The 17,422-nt window shown below is 39.5% G+C and overlaps 1 long non-coding RNA gene across 1 annotated transcript; it reads right to left on the minus strand.

The window, feature by feature from the left end:
- Positions 1 to 1,755: 1,755 nt before the first annotated feature.
- Positions 1,756 to 17,175, minus strand: LOC134297341 (uncharacterized). The gene is made up of 2 exons (XR_010004048.1): positions 16,128 to 17,175; positions 1,756 to 4,253 (listed from the first exon to the last, which is right to left on the minus strand). It is a non-coding gene; the product is annotated as an uncharacterized LOC134297341 (long non-coding RNA).
- Between the last annotated feature and the right edge of the window lie 247 nt (positions 17,176 to 17,422).

Here is a 17,422-nt window from a genome sequence, read left to right on the forward strand (position 1 = left end):
ACACATACACACAATGTGGAGAATATGTGGAAAGGTAGATAGATAGATAAGTTGGGAGCCACAGCGAAGGCACCTTCCTGGGAGCAAGGTCTAATAATAATAATAATAATAATAATAATAATAATAATAATAATAAAAATCCCTTACAATATCCAAGATGGCTCACTGCTACAGAATCTTGGGAGGTTTAGTTTGATATGGTACCATTATTGGCAGAGAAAGCTAAGCTGTAGGAGTTGAAATCCAATCATTTATCCTCCCTATAGAATCAATTTTATATGCATTTTTAGCTACAGAAAAGCTAAAATCAGGACAGTAAAAGAACAACACCCAGAAAATGGGAATTCCAGACAGGAAACAATCAGGGCCAGCTAATACCTCCCAACAAAGGATTCCCCCAGGTAGGAAGCAGCCAGGCTTTGAAGCTGCAAGGCTATTCAATGCTAATCAAGGTGACCAATTGCAACATTCACACTTGCCTCCCACAGACAAGAGTTCTTTCTCCCACCCTGGACCTTCCACAGATATATAAACCCCACTTGCCTAGCTTCGCATAGACGTCAAAACCTCACCGCCGGGCCCCTCTCTGTCTCTCTCGGTCTCTCCATTCCCGGCTCCATCCGCCGCCTTCCCGCCTCACAGAGAGACACCAGGCCTGAGCTGAGGCGAGGCGGCGGCGGCGGCCATTTCCCCCCTCCGTCTTCCTCCTCCTCCTCGGCCTCCTTCCCCCTCGCCCCCTCCCATTGGCTGAGCCCGTGACGCCCCTTTTGCTGAGGGGCAAAAGGAAAAGGCCTGAATGGTGGGAGTTTGGGTGATTTGCAAAAGCTTTTTTTTCCTAACGAAAAAAACGACGACATAACGAAAAACGGCCTCTCGCGATTCGAAACCGCGATATCCAGACGTGTGGACAACCAATGCCATATATTGCTTCAAAACAAACGAAAATAACGAATTAATAACGGGTAACGGGGAAAACGAATTATTTGAGCAAGCCTAATATATATATATATATATATATATATATATATATATATATATATACTATATATATATATATATATAACTATATATATATATAGTTTCAATTGGCTTAACTTTAAATATGTTTTAACTGTGTAATTTTAAGTTTCTTTTTAGTCTGTTGAAATAATTTTAACTGTTTTAAATTCAAGATAATTACAGATAATATTCCCTTCAAATCTGACCTCTGCCATTGTTACACATCCACAGACAGAGTAAATTCAAGTCCATTAGCACTTGGCCTATAAAATACTGTTTTAGCTCTGGTAAATTGATACAAGGCACACTCCTTATAGAAGCAGGTTGGCCGTCTGGTCTCTAAATGGATGCAGTGTACTGTTGAACATTCCCTTTCATAGGCACTTTCGCTTTGGGAGCATGTGTTGTTCCTTATGCCAATTTAGCTCATACAGATGTTACAAAATTAGTACCAGTTCTTCTTCTAGACATGCCCTTAGGGTAGGACTATAAAAAGCTTATGCTTGGGAATGCTTTGACCAGATTCAATGGATTTTAGTTTCTCTGGTTCACAGATGCTGCAACTTCACTGACATTCACCCGCCTCATGATTTGTACGACACATTAGTATAGTGTTTGGCAAATGACTGGTCTGTTACCTGAATACTGAATTTTAAATTCTTTGGGACTAAACATCTGAGCAAACAGGCTTAGGATTGGCATTGTGCTCAGAATTTAGCAGCTTAATAATAATAATAATAATAATAATAATAATAATAATAATAATAATAACTTTATTTTTATACCCCGCCCCATCTCCCCGAAGGGACTCGGGGCGGCTTACATGGGGCCTAGCCCAATAAGACAATCAATATCAATAACACGACTATAAAACAATTATATCAGTAAAACATCAATAGCAATAAAACAATCGTTAAAATCAGCAAAAAGCATACAAAAAACATACAATATTAAAACAGGAGACTAATTCATAAAATCCAGAACAGAATGTGCAATTGACAATAAAGTGCAAAATAGCATTGGCAACATCTCAGAAAAGGGGGCTATTATCAAATGGGCAGATGGATCAGTCCAACATCTAATTAGGTGTCAAAGGCCTTCTGGAAGAGCCAGGTTTTTAAACTCCTACGAAAGGAGAGGAGGGTAGGGGCCTGCCTGATCTCTCTAGGAAGAGAGTTCCAAAGCCGGGGGGCCACGACGGAGAAGGCCCTCTCTCTCGTCCCCACCAACCGCGACTGTGAGGGTGGTGGGAGCGAGAGAAGGGCCTCCCCCGACGAGCGAAGAGAACATGCGGGTTCGTAGGGGGAGATGCGATCTCTAAGGTAGGTGGGTCCCAAACCATTTAGGGCTTTGTAGGTGATAACCTGCACCTTGAATTGGGCCCAGAAAGTAAACGGCAGCCAGTGGAGCTCCTTAAACAGAGCCGTTGAATGCGCCCTGTAATTCGCTCCAGTTAGAAGCTTACATCTAAAAAGCAATGATCAAGATGTTACATTTGAAGTGCAAAGCACAAAAGGTTACATGTAGAGTTGTGCATTGATTGTTTAGGAAATAAAAGCTGGGGAGTACTCAATATAATCAGTGGATGTATCATTTATTAATAAAAAGCCCAACATTTTCTGGCTTTTATATGCTCTCAAAGGTTACACTGCTTTTGGTGCTTTATATATCTCTTTGAAATTTAACTTAAGAAGCTTCTTGAGCTGAACCTCTCAAACAATTTGCTGGGCAAAAGGAAGGGTGTGAATTGCAGGGACTAAACTAGATAATAATGACCAAGATTTTATACCAGTTAGCATCTCCTGGTCTGACACCTCAATTTGATGTATTTGTAGTATAATTTTTATTTGAAATTATTTACTGGGCAGCAGCTGCTACAAGCAATAGGGGTCAGTTCTCCTGTCACATTTCATGCAGCAGACTGACTTTTTCACCCCCTCCTGTAAGCAAAGTCTTGTGTGACTATCACAGTGGTTCTCAACCTGTGGGTCCCCAGGTGTTTTGGCTATAATCCCCAGAAATCCCAGCCAGTTTACCAGCTGTTAGGATTTATGGAGTTGAAGGCCAAAACATCTGGGGACCCACAGGTTGAGAACCACTGGACTATCAGAAAGAGGATCTCTGTTGCAACTCACACTGGAGGTCACCATGAAAGGCAGTTGGAAAAGCTGGTTCTTTGTGTCTTAATTGATGAGGGAAGAGATCCTCATTGCTCATAAGTGTGATGTCTTTTAAGTTAGGATTGGGGACTTTTACGACCCCTACATTTTCTTTACATGACTGATTACCAAACTCTACTCCTCTAAATATTTTGGATAGCACTTCCCAGAAGTCTCAGCTGCCTTGGCTAATAATCAGGGATCCTGGGAGCTGAAGTCCTTGGAAGACACTACCCTATTGAATATGTAGGGGCTGTAAACATGAATCAGTTATAAATGTGTAATTCTGTTTCACATTTGTAACTACAGTTGTGAATTGCATCAGAACATTATTTTTATTATGCACTTATGGGTCTTCTCTATTTTTAATGGTTTTTAATTCCCCTTTGGTCATTGCTATGACAGTGATATGACAAAACAACAAAGTAAAAGGGGCTATGTAGTGGGGCAGTACCGGCCAGTTCAGACATCCTTCCGCTGCTGCAGTGGCACAAAGGTGGGCTGTGTGGACGCCTGGAGGGCTGACTCAAAGCACTCCATTCTGGATCAACCCAGGCCTCTTTGGCCTGCATAGATGTGCACTTGGAGACCACTGAAACCTACTGGATGAGCTTGGGCAAGTCACATTCTTTCTCAGCCTTGGAAGAAGACAAAGGCAACCTTGGTTCCTCTGAGCAAGACTAGTGTTTTAGGTTCACGTTAGCATCACCATAAGTTGGAAGTGACTTGAAGAACAAGAACAACAAGACACTAACAGAATTTTGGGAAATTAGTTAACAGTAATTAGTTAATAATTTGCAACTAGTTAATCAATTAAATCAAAGATTGAGAAAGACTAGTTTCAAATTATTAGCTACTTAACCTGGTGGCACAATGTGCTGGCAGGACTGATGACTTGAAGGCTGGGTTGCTGACTTGAAGGTTGCCGGTTTGAATCCAACCTGGGGAGACCATGGATGAGCTCTCTCTACCAGCTCCAGCCTCCCACAACGATGGTAAAAACATTTAAAAAAATCCAGGTGTTCCCTGGACAATGTCTTTGCAGATGGCCAATTCTCTCACACCAGAAGTGACTTGCAGTTCCCCAAGTCGCTCCTGACATGAAAAAAATTACTTACAGTTAATTCATTTTCCCATTAACTACATTAGAAGGAGGAGTAGAAACATCAGTCTGCTATGTCCTGATCAACAGAACAGACTCCCATTGCTTGCGGTGGATGCTGCCTGGTAATATATCTTTATATGACCTAACACCCATTTTGTCACATGCACAAAATCCTGCTACAAGCTTGACTTTTGATTTCTGGCCAGTGATAATTAAGAAGGTTGCATATTTGCACTTCTATCCTTAATATGCAATAAAAGGGAGCATCTATCTTTGTATTTATGCCAGAGAACCACAATGCACTTAATCTTTCTGGTCCTAGGGTGTGTAAAATCATAGTGTCAAAAATACAGGGTGTTTGAAAAATAACTCCCTAGTTTTAATGTGTTTTAACTTAAAACTAGGGAGTTCTTTTTCAAACACCCTGTTTATTGGCTGCAGTTTTTTATTGGCTACTTATATCAATTACTTTAGTTATGTAACATCTCCTGGTCTCCCCTTGCATCTGGAATAACTAGGCAACATTTACTGTAAGCTATGGGAGTCTTTTCTGTTGATCAGGACACAGCAAACTGATTTTTCTACTCCTCCTTCTTTGGGAGATTTCCTGTATGACAATCAGAAGTAATATCCTTCTCAGAATTCCCCCTGAAACCAGAGATCTCTCATGGGAGAAGGCATGTCTTGAATCAACAAACAGATGCTATTGCGTACAGCAACTGCTGCTTGGTAAAGATGGATTGGAGAACTTACACAATTCCTATTTAGTCCTATAATTAGTGAATATATTTAATCCAATTTATGCATTTATAACTGTGATTATGAATTATGGCACTGGATGTGGTGGGCTGAAGTATGTTGTGGTTATGATGGTGGAAAATTTCTTCTAATCCCCTTACACTTGCCCATGCCTGGCTTAAACGCTTCCTCTGTTTTTAACGCCATCCAATTATTGGTATATTTGTTGTTCTTCCAAATTTGACACATTTCTCCTCCAAGTTCCTAAGAGTCTATGTCTTCCTCAGCTGTAAAGTGAAGCTCACTAAAATGTGTTCTCTTGTCTTTCCCTTCAAAACAACTTTGGCTTGCTCTTTTTCAGATGTTGCTCCTTAAAGTCTATGTTAGGGGAAGCATTAGTAAGGATGTAGTCTGGGAAAAAACATGTTGTGTAAAACAAGAAATAAATTGTTTCTGCAATAACTATGCTGAAAGCCTGTCAAGTTTCACTTATGTGAATGTAAGGAGCTGAAACATTTATAAGCTTGATTATGAAATACAACATGCTGCTCCCCATTCCTTGTGCTACACCCGTCAGATCTGACTTAGCCTGAGCACTCATTATAATGGAGAGCTGAGCAATTATTGTCCTACATCAGATGGACTTGACAGATCTCTATATTGAATGACACTTAAACTAGACTCAGACAACATGTATACAATAATATGAAAGGGAGGGGTGAAACCCACACAGATAGGTTGCAAAGCATTGCCTTTAATAAAAATGTATTTGGATAGGAATGAGTGAGGGAAGATTTGGACTTTAGCTTGGAGTAACAAAAGTGTTTACCTAAACAACACATTCTGTAGGATTTGTTGTCCACACCCTTCCTTTAAGCCCATTTTTTCCTGAAGATTTCACACCATGCCCCCATGATTGGCATTCAAGAGAAGGTCAGAGAAATTAATGAAATGCTAGGGTGACAGTGAAGTACTTGTCTATATTCTCCATACAGAAAACAGAATTTATTAAGACCCCCAAATCTACATGGGACATGTTTGTGGACAGACCTTGGTTGTGTAAAATCACTTCCAGTCCCAGCCTAACATAGGGCTTTGTTTGAGAATCTAGAGCAGTGGTTCTCAACCTGGGGTCCCCTGATGTTTTTGGCCCACAACTCTCAGAAATCCCAGCCAGTGTACCAATTGTTAGGATTTCTGAGAGTTGAAGGCCAAAAACATCTGGAGACCATGGGTTGAGAACCACTGATCTAGAGATTCTTCCAAAGGTATTCTATCTTGGAGGTCCTGCAGTGCAACTCAATGATAACTTCTAGGGAAGAATACCATAGAATCACCTGGAAGACCTAGCGAATTCATAGAGATACCCCCCCCCCCCCCCAAATATTGAAGAGAAGCCATGAACATGAGTTCTGTGGTTTTTGGGAGTCTTACAGTATCCACTGTCCATGTCAGCTGAATTTCTGGAAGATTGAGAGAAAAACGGGTCTGGAATGAAACAATTCTATTGTTGTCACTGTTAACAATGTTACTGTTAACAATGTTGAAAAATTCCTTTAATGTTGGGGGCACTTTTGTGAAAATGTTTAACTGTTCATCTTACTCATTTTCCATTGACTTCACTTCCCACCACCACCCAGCAAAATCTTATTGACTATACAACATTTTTATATTAGTCCATTTCATCATGTGAGTCCTGTTAGGGTTGGAACAATTTTATGACTATTCTAGGAAGCACTGTTGTTAATTGTTGTCAAGTCTTGCTAAGGTCTTACTGACTCAGAGCCATGGCTTCTTTTGTTTATACCGGTACTATCCATCTGTAATATGATCTTCCCCCTTTCCTACTGCCTTATACTTTATTTAGGGTTATTGTCTTTATCTTTTCCCAGCTATGAAAACTATTTTTTCATGCAAGCTTCTCTGCTGTTACTAACTTTCTCAACGAGAACCCTCTGATACACTTCTTAGAAAGTCACTATACCAAAAAACAATTGTGTTAAAACAAATGGGGAAGAGGTGCCACTATACCATGACATCATTAAAAATGGACACCTTTGAGACACAGAGTTTTAATTCATAGGCACAAGTCTTTTTTATTAACAATCACCATTATTCCAAGCCATTCTGTCCCTTTGGCCTAATGTAGTTTTGGGGTCCTTTCACACTACATAATTATAGTGCTATGATTGCACTTTATCATGGGTCCATCCTAAGGAAATCAGGCATTAGAATTCTCAGCCACAGAGTTCTAGTAACTCCCTACTGGATTCTGCTTGAGTTAGGCTTCATTCGAACTACTGTATCCATTTCTGGGCACCATCATTTGGGAAGGATGTTGATGAACTGGAATATATCCAGAGGAGGGTGACTAAGATGGTAAAGAGTCCAAGACCTGAAGAATGATTGAAAGAGTTGAAAATGTTTAACATGGAGAAGAAAATAATATGACAGCCAACTTTAAATATAAACTTTAAAGACTGTCATTTGGGAAATGCAGAAAGGCTCCTTTTGACTGTTCCAAAGGATGGGACCAGAACCAAACCAAAGGATTTAAATTACAAGAATCAAGTTTCTGACTCAATAGTAGAAAGAGCTTCCAGATGATAAGAGCTGCTAAACAGTGTAATATCTTATTGCATAGGTATTGGTGGTCCCTCCTTCAATTAAGGTTTATAGAGAGTTTAGATTCCAGTTTTCATGAGTGGTTTGACCCTTGAACTGGAAGGCATTTTCATAGATGGTTCTTTGAGTTCCATGTCCATACGATCTCCTTCACACTTATAACAATATCATTACTTGGGTTGCTTCAAACATCCCATACTTGGCCCATCAATTACTTTGGCTATCTCTTGATCACAAAACTTGGATCTCTCTCTCTCACACACCCTCCCTTTATAATACACATTATCCATACCCAGCATTTATATTTAGTTAGATAGACTGAACATTTTCATGAAAGTTCAGAATCAATTAACAAACTTCGGCTTTTAAATTGAAAATTGCTGTGCTTGGTCCATTTTGTAGGGAAGTTGGTGTGAAATAAATCTTACAGATTTAATTAGTGCTACCAGTCAAACATTAACAATGTTATGATTAATCTCCATTTCAAAAGTGATAAAGTGAGATAGTAATACACTGATACAGAATAATAATTTAACAAGAGAAATATTTTCATTCACATTAACCAAGTTAATTTAATCAGAAGTGAAATTATCCACATGAGTCTGGCCAAAATCAGATAAATTTCCTAATTTCCTTTGTGATGGAACACACTTATGTTGATGAAAAAACATATGACCATCTAGATAATCTGTGTGGGGCCATACAGAAAAGAGGAGATCTTCCACAGGTTATGTAAAATGGCAATTCTTAATCTTCGATCCTCTATATGTTTTGAACTTCAGATTCAGAATCTCTGAACACCAACCAAGCTTGTTGGGGCTTCTGGGAGTTGGAGTCTAAAGCTTCTTGAAGATCAAAGTTTGACAAGAACTGGTAGAAGACGGAATTTCAATACATCTACAATTGTCAAAATTCGTCATATCCATGTATTGTCAAAGGTTTTCATGGCAGGAATCACTGGGGTGTTGTGTGGTTTTGGGCTGCATGGCCATGTTCTAGCAGCATTTTCTCCTCACATTTCACTTGCATCTCTGAAGATGCCAGCCACAGATGCAGGTGAAATGTTAAGAGAAAAATGGTGTTAAAACATGGCCATACAGCACAGGAACTACACAACACCCCACTTACTCTTATCCTACTACTAATGGTGTAGAAGCAGTCTCTTTTCTTGTGACCTCCCACTTCAATAACTGCAAGGGATGCTCTTGTAACTTTGCTTGTAGTAGAAATACAAATTTTAGAGCAATGTGAATAGATTAGGAGATAGAAGTTGACTTTCGGGGTCACAATCTTGCTTCCAATTCTCCAGGGGATGAAGTCATCCATCCAGATCATTTACTGGGTTCTTTGAGCCGCAAAGATGCAATGGGTTAAAGTCGTGTGATGTCTGGATTGCTGACCTGAAGGTTGCCAGTTTGAATCCGCAAGACAGGGTGAGCTCCTATCTGTCAGTTCTAGCTTGCGGAGACATGAGAAAAGCCTTCCAGCAGGATGGTAACACATCCAGGCATCCCCTGGGCAATATCTCTGTAGACAGCCAATTCTCTCACACCAGAAGCGACTTGCAGTATGTTCTCAAGTCACTTCTGACACAATAAAAAAAGCATTGAATGGGAGGCTGCCAATGGATGACAGGTAGTGTACGCTATACTTCATGGGGTTGCCATAAGTCAACAATTGGCTTAAAGGCACACACAATGCATGTCACAATTTCCCATTCACAGTATCACCTGGATAGCAAAATGGGCCAGATCCATAGGTCATGTATTTCCCATACACTGAGGCCCTTTCATATTCTGCAATTATAGAACTACAATTCTATGCAATTCTTCAAAATTCTAGATGATTAAAACATTAGGAACTCTGTGCATTTTTAAAAGGACTAATATTTTTCTGGTTTTTGGCACAATTACAGGTTAATTATCTGTCCCTTCCCTCCATAAACCCACATGTGCATGTGTTGGAAAAAGCATGCTAAGGAAGCATGTTATTTAGCTGATGTGTTCATCCAAAGTTACCACCGCTCTCTAACCACGCAAACACGCTGCATAATTTAAGATCCAATCCTTCAAGGGACAGTAGACAGGTGCGCTGCCAAGCTGACTTTCCAAATTCAGACACTGTGAAATTAATCTTTGTGAAGATGCTTAGCCCAAGGTTTTCATTTATAAAATGCAGATGAAAAATGTCCAGATATCCATTCACTAGAATTACTGGGATTTTGTTACTGTGACTCTTGTATTGAGCTCAAGGGACTAAAGTTAGAAAGGTCATCATTTGTACATGTAGCTTTGGTGACTCCTATTATTCCTCATTCTTCCCTCCCACCCGCATTTCAGTAAGGTTACAAGGGATTGTATACACTAATATATAGTGTACTAATAGCAATTTCATTCTCCAGTATGGCTATTTATGTCTCTAAAACAGCACTGCCCATGAAATAGAAGCAAGCAATAGAATATTCAGTGTATATCTTGCTATTTGTAGAAATATAAGGAGGAAGAGAGCTGAGTATGTTTAGCTTGGAGAAAAGAATATTGAGAGGACACATGATAGCCATGTTTAAATATTTGAAAGGATGTCACATTGAGGAGGGTGCAAGCTTGCTTGTCGCTGCTCTGGGGACCTGAACACAGAGCAATGGATTCAAACATTAGGATCAACTTATTTATGATAAGAGCTGTTCAGTAATGGAATATGCTATCTTGGAGTGTGGTGGAGTCTCCTTCTCTGAAGGTTTTCAGCAGAAGCTCATGGGCATCTGTCAAGAGTACTTTGGTTGTATTTTCCTGCATGGCAGGGGGTTGGAATGGATGGCCCATGGAGTATCTTACAACTCTATAATTCTATGATCCTATGACATACCAATTTAAAACTAGGGTTGGACAACTAAGGTTGGTGTTTTGCTATGTTTTAGGGTCATCTGGGAAATGTTATGGTCAAAAGAAACCTTTTTAGCTACAGGAAACAAATGAAAAAGCTTTCTGGTTCATTTCATAGAATCATAGAATCATAGAATAGTAGAGTTGGAAGAGACCTCATGGGCCATCCAGTCCAACCCCCTGCTAAGAAGCAGGAAATCGCATTCAAAGCACCCCTGACAGATGGCCATCCAGCCTCTGTTTAAAAGCCTCCAAAGAAGGAGCCTCTACCACGGCCCGGGGGAGAGAGTTCCACTGTCGAACAGCTCTCACAGTCAGGAAGTTCTTCCTGATGTTCAGGTGGAATCTCCTTTCCTGTAGTTTGAAGCCATTGTTCCGTGTCCTAGTCTGCAGGGCAGCAGAAAACAAGCTTGCTCCCTCCTCCCTATGACTTCCCCTCACGTATTTGTACATGGCTATCCTGTCTCCTCTCAGCCTTCTCTTCTGCAGGCTAAACATGCCCAGTTCTTTAAGCCGCTCCTCATAGGGCTTGTTCTCCAGACCCTTAATCATTTTAGTCGCCCTCCTCTGGACGCTTTCCAGCTTGTCAACATCTCCCTTCAACTGCGGTGCCCAAAATTGGACACAGTATTCCAGGTGTGGTCTGACCAAGGCAGAATAGAGGGGGAGCATGACTTCCCTGGATCTAGACGCTATCCCCCTATTGATGCAGGCCAGAATCCCATTGGCTTTTTTAGCTGCCGCATCACATTGTTGGCTCATGTTTAACTTGTTGTCCACGACAACTCCAAGGTCTTTTTCACACACACTGCTGTCAAGCCAGGCGTCCCACATTCTGTATCTTTGATTTCCATTTTTTCTGCTGAAGTGAAGTATCTTGCATTTGTCCCTGTTGAACTTCATTTTGTTATTTTCGGCCCATCTCTCTAGTCTGTCAAGATCGTTTTGACTTCTGCTCCTGTCTTCTGGAGTGTTAGCTATCCCTCCCAGTTTTGTGTCGTCTGCAAACTTGATGATCGTGCCTTCTAACCCTTCGTCTAAGTCGTTAATAAAGATGTTGAACAGAACCGGGCCCAGGACGGAGCCCTGCGGCACTCCACTCGTGACTTCTTTCCAAGATGAGGACGACGCATTGGTGAGCATCCTTTGGGTTCGTTCGCTTAGCCAATTACAGATCCACCTAACCTTAGTTTTGTCTAGCCCACATTTTACTAGTTTGTTTGCCAGAAGGTCGTGGGGGACTTTGTCGAAGGCCTTACTGAAATCCGGGTACGCTACATCCACAGCATTCCCTGTATCGACCCAACTCGTAACTCTATCGAAAAAAGAGATCAGATTAGTCTGGCATGACTTGTTTTTGGTAAATCCGTGTTGACTATTAGCAATGACCGCATTTGTTTCTAAGTGTTCGCAGACCACTTCCTTAATGATCTTTTCCAGAATCTTTCCTGGTATCGATGTGAGGCTGACCAGATGGTAATTGTTTGGGTCGTTCTTTTTTCCCTTCTTGAAGATAGGGACCACATTCGCCCTCCAATCTTCCGGGACTTCTCCTGTTCTCCAAGAACTCTCGAAGATAATTGCCAGTGGTTCTGAAATAACTTCCGCTAGTTCCTTCAATACTCTTGGATGTAGCTGATCTGGCCCTGGGGACTTGAATTCGTTTAGAGCGGCCAGGTGTTCCTGGATAACTTGTTTCCCTATTTGGGGTTGGATTTCCCCCAATCCTTCGTCCATTCCATGTTGCTGAGGTTGAAGATGGCTTTCTTTTTGTGAGATGACCGAGGCAAAGAAGGCATTAAGCAGTTCTGCCTTTTCCCTGTCCCCTGTCGCCATCACCCCATCTTCTCCTTGCAGTTTCCTGTTTATAAATTTCCTGTTTATAAAATGCCAAGCCTTGGCCTAAATTGGTGAAAATGTCCCTCATCCCTGTAAAGGGCATTTGGAGATGGATGCCAGAAAGAAAGAAAGAATTTGAATTTTGCCCCCTAGGGAGAACTGGAGGCTCAAAATTGCCTTAGGTATTACATGTGTCTAGCAGGTTGCAGTTTGCCCAACCCTGTTCTGTGTGTGTGTGTTCAAGTCATCTGTTATTAGGCAAAGATGTGGTTTTCCAATATAAAGACAATATAATATGAATAGAATCTTAATCTATTAAATTTGAGGCTATTTGTTTCACTTTGATTGAACATTATAGGATTGATACTTGAATACATCCTATTTTATATCTGCAGCCACTGCTGCGTTTTATTGCACTTTTAAAAAAGGGTTTATATGCTGTATTTTATGTGTGTTGCACTTTTGAGTGCTGTTGTGAGCCGCCCTTATTCCTTTCGGGGAGATGGTGGCGGGATATAAACAAAGTTTTATATATTACAATCTGGTATTCATTGGCAGGCCCCCATCCAAATGCCATCAAACTCTGACCCTCCTTAGCTTACAAAACCCGAAGGGATCTTGTGTCTTAATGGTATTTAGGACTACCCTTGCAACACAGGTCATTTAAATAAGATTTTTTGTCACATTGGGAGAGTGGTAGACTTCATAAATCCAAGGTATTTTGTTATTAGTTTTTAAGTCTGCTGTCAATTGATTGATTTGTATGTTCTATGTACTTATGTTCATTGTTGTATTATGCTCTGTTGTTGTATGGTTTTAAGTTGTATGGTTTCCTTGCTATCTTGGAAACCACTGAGTCCCTTGAGGAGATAAGGCAGTATATAAATAAAGTTTTATTATTTATTATTTATAAGGTGAGCTTATGGTGCTGGAAAAATGCTGAAAATTGTTAACACTGCAAAGAAGGGATCAAGCTAGTCTGAAGCACTTCTGGTTGGAAAACTGCTGAACTATACCACTGACAGAAAAGGGAACATACTTTTTCTCATTTTAAAATATTAGAGTGAAGTGTAGTTGATAAATGTCAGTGCTCTTATGTTCTCTGTGGGCCTTGAGAGTTATTTTCCATTCGAAGCCCATGTGTTTTGAATACTAAGCTTGTTCATGAGTCTGCAGGAGGTCCTATTGATGTCATATAGATCAGTAAAAGCCCTTTCAAAATCTTCAGACTGAGGAAAAAATAAATTTGGTGTTGATTAGGCATTAATTGTCTGAATTTCAGTCAAACGTTTATTTGTAAAAAGAACTTTGTAGAAAAGGTTTTTTTTTTAATCGGTATCATTTGCCATAATATCTATCAACTTCCTTTGATGATGGCATTTACTGAAGTATGGAATCTTAGTATGGTGAGCAGCTTGCTTTCAAACTCTAGCTTCCATTATTCTTCATCATTGGTTAGGCTGGTTATAACAGATAAGAGTTTCAGTCATCATTTTTGTTGACCACCTATGAAATCCTATATTCCTCTGATAGTCATTATGATATAATGTCATCATAAGTTCCCCTTAGCTATGCTTGATCTTAGAAGGAATTCATCATTTCCTGACTTGTTTATGAGAAAGAAAGAGGCCCAAGGCTGAGATCCTGAACTGGGAGATGTGATGCAAAGTCAACGAGTAGGGCTGGTGGTACTCATGTTGGTGAGGTGGTTAATATATACTCCAGGTTTCAATCTAAGCTTTCCAAGGTTCCAGATACCCATTTTCAAATAGGTTGATCACATTGGAAAGCTTGGAATTCAGCAAAACTCTGAATTCAATTCATTGGGCTACTGATATTGGAAAAACGACCTGCCATTTAAGCCAGTTTTCTAAACCAAAACTGAACCCCCAAGCCATTCCATTTTTGTTTATTTTCACTTTTTGTATTTTTAGAAGTTTCAGTGACATTACCTCAATGGTCTCAGCAGCAAAATAAATAAAAATAAATAAATAAATAAATAAATAAGCACCCAGAATTCCCCATCAGTCAGTAGAGAGAATTAGAAGACATTGGCAAGAATGCAATTATGAATGCATTAATTGCAATGAAAATTGTAGTCAAGAACTCAGAAAGATACTAGTATTTGGAAGGGTTAGACTAGGGCTTAGAAGGGCTAGACATTAGACAAGTATCAGAATATATAATTGTATGCTCATTAGGATTGTCTATGCTGTCATATGTTCCATTTCTATGCATATTATGGAAGCTGAACAGTGAAGAAAGCTGGTGGGAGGAAAAATAACTAATTTGAAAGTAGTGCTGGAGAAGAGTTTTATGAATACCATGGACTGCTACAAAAGACAAACAAGTGGGTTCTAGCACAAATCAAGTCTAAATTCTCCCTGGAAGCCAGGAAGGCTGAACTGAGGCTGTTGTACTTTGGCCATATCATGAGAAGACATGATTCATTAAAAAAAGGCAATAATGCTTGATAATGAAAAAGAGAATAGGAAAAGGATTATTGTATTGCAGATGGATAGACTCAATCAAAGAAGGTAAGACCTGAACAGGACTGGAAGACCTGAGTAGAACTGATGATGATAAGGTCACTTGGAGGTCTCTCATTTATAGGGTCACAATAAGTCAAAGTCAACATGATGACAGGTAACAACAGCAAAACCTAGAGTTACACAGTCATGACTGCTTTGTATTTTCAATCCTATTCCCTAAGTATCCACTGCTTTAGAAAATAAATTAGTGATCTCCCAGGCAAGGGGGAATTTCAGTCAGAATTCTGCCTGTGGTAATGAGATTGCTTGTGGGAGGGGATAGTAATGTCAGCCAGCTTCTACTTGATCAACAGGAGTTCAGATTACCACTGATCACAGTGATGGCTGCCCAGTAAGCAGAAATGAGGGTTTGGGCTGGGAGACATTATATAGCTATGAAACTGAGCTAGTTATGTTGCTACACTGCTGACATATAATTGCAGTCATTATCATTTTTAAAATGAACTGTCTTGATGTTTTCTTTTCTTTATAAATTAACTTCTAAAATAAATAATGCAACAAATGTATGCAAAAATGTTTCTGTAACAGAAATGATTGTATGCATATGCGATCTCCACAATGTTCTCAGATGAACGTGAATTGAATGGACTTAAGAAGAAACTCATGTAAAATGGGCTTGCATCTGAAACCATCTAATTAGCCAGTTCTTAATAAAGACAACTTAGAGATTATACTTTCTGGAGATGTTCATCTTGGAAGACCATATTCCAGATGGATAGATTCAGTCAGGAAACAACATCCCTGATTCTGCTAGATCTCAGCAGTGCTATCGAGGATATGGCGACTTGAAGATATCCCATTTACAGAGTTGTCATAAGTTTACATTGACTCGAAAGCAATTAACAACAACAACTACAATGTTAATACATAAAACATTAGCTCCTCCTTTCATTTTCTGGATCTCAACTCCAGCCACTCTACCTCATTCAATTATTATGCTTCTTTTTAGAGTCACATTTCTTCTGATTTAGCATTAAGGTATACTTCCATCCTCCACTTTGGGTTGCTGACATGGCATTCCTATGTTTTTAATAATTTGACACAGGAGAGCTATATAGTTGATGCTTGTCATTTTAATATTATTAAAACCAGCTCATTCAGCATGCATTTCTTCAGCACACACCACAATCCTCCCACCCCAATGACCTTCCTATAGATTTCTTTTAATTTAAAACCCATAGGAAGCACATTTATCAACAGAAAGTTATCCAATTCACATTTTACTTACCTTTACAATTTCCAAAATTCAATCAGGAAAATATCAAAGGATGTTGATTGGCTGAAAAGAAGCAATAATTTAAGTATCCACCCTAAAAATAAACGTCTGTATTACAAATGGACAAAGCCGAAATACAACAAAGAGTTATTTTAAATAAGGATTTGAATGATTACAGCCAGTTTTAGATTGTAACATTCTGTCACAAAACAGAGACCGTAGTGTATTTCTTCTGCACAAAAGTAAATCCCAGTTCCATAGCAATCCCATCCATACTTAAATTATTATTATTTATAAAAAGTGTATTTATCTCACCATTGCATAATGCTGATTAGCAAGCCTTTCAATAAGTAAGCATAAGAAGGAAAATAAAAAGGAGTGTCAGAACAGAAAGGAGCATGGAAACCAAGTCCAAGAGGAACAGTTGAAAGAGTTGGAATAATTTAGCTTTGAAAAGTGAACACAGACAGGGTTATTAAGAGTTCTTGTTAAATTACTTCTTCAGAAGGAAATGGCCTAACAGGTAAGAAAGAAGCAAAAGGGCCAAATACATAAATATACATACATATTGAAGAGGAAAACTATAGGGACTATCTAACTCCAAGCTAAACAGGCAATCATTGGGCACAGCTCCACCTTCTCAGCTACTAAAAATGTATCAGAGTGCAGATCATCACAATAATTATCATTTATATAGTGCCATCAATGTGCATGGTGCTTCAGAAGTCAAACAACCAAAAACAGTGGGTCCTGCTGAAGGTATACAATAATCTACAGTGTATGTACAAGAGTGAGTCTAAAGGTTTGGCTTCCTGTGTCATAAAAACATTATGAATGAACATACAACAGCAGAAGTTACTACAGACCATAGCCTGAACTATCCTCTACACAAAACTTCTGCTCAACATAGTCACCATCAATTTGTACACATTTGTGCCATCGTTTAATCCAGGCATCAAAACTATTTTGTGTTTCATTTTAAGATGTTTTAAATAATTGTTTTGCTATGTTTAATTTTGTAATTTCTACTGTGCTTTAATTGTACATCAAACTGATGTTTTTAGAGCTTGTCCCATATGAGCCACCCTGAGTCCCTTCGGGGAGATGGAGGTGGGTTATAAGAAATAAATTATTATAACTAGCTGTTGCAATAGTCCAGACAGAATGTAACTAAGCCATGAACTACCATGGCCAGTGTTGCACCTCAGCACAGGTTCACCTTGCTCCAACACACAAACGCCACCACAGCAGGCTTGAGTCTTTTCAGTTTATTGAAGAAAGATAGCAAAACTTATTAAAAAGCAGAA

This window comes from Anolis carolinensis, chromosome 3, assembly GCF_035594765.1.
Source record: "Anolis carolinensis isolate JA03-04 chromosome 3, rAnoCar3.1.pri, whole genome shotgun sequence".
Taxonomy (NCBI): Eukaryota; Metazoa; Chordata; class Lepidosauria; order Squamata; family Dactyloidae; genus Anolis; species Anolis carolinensis.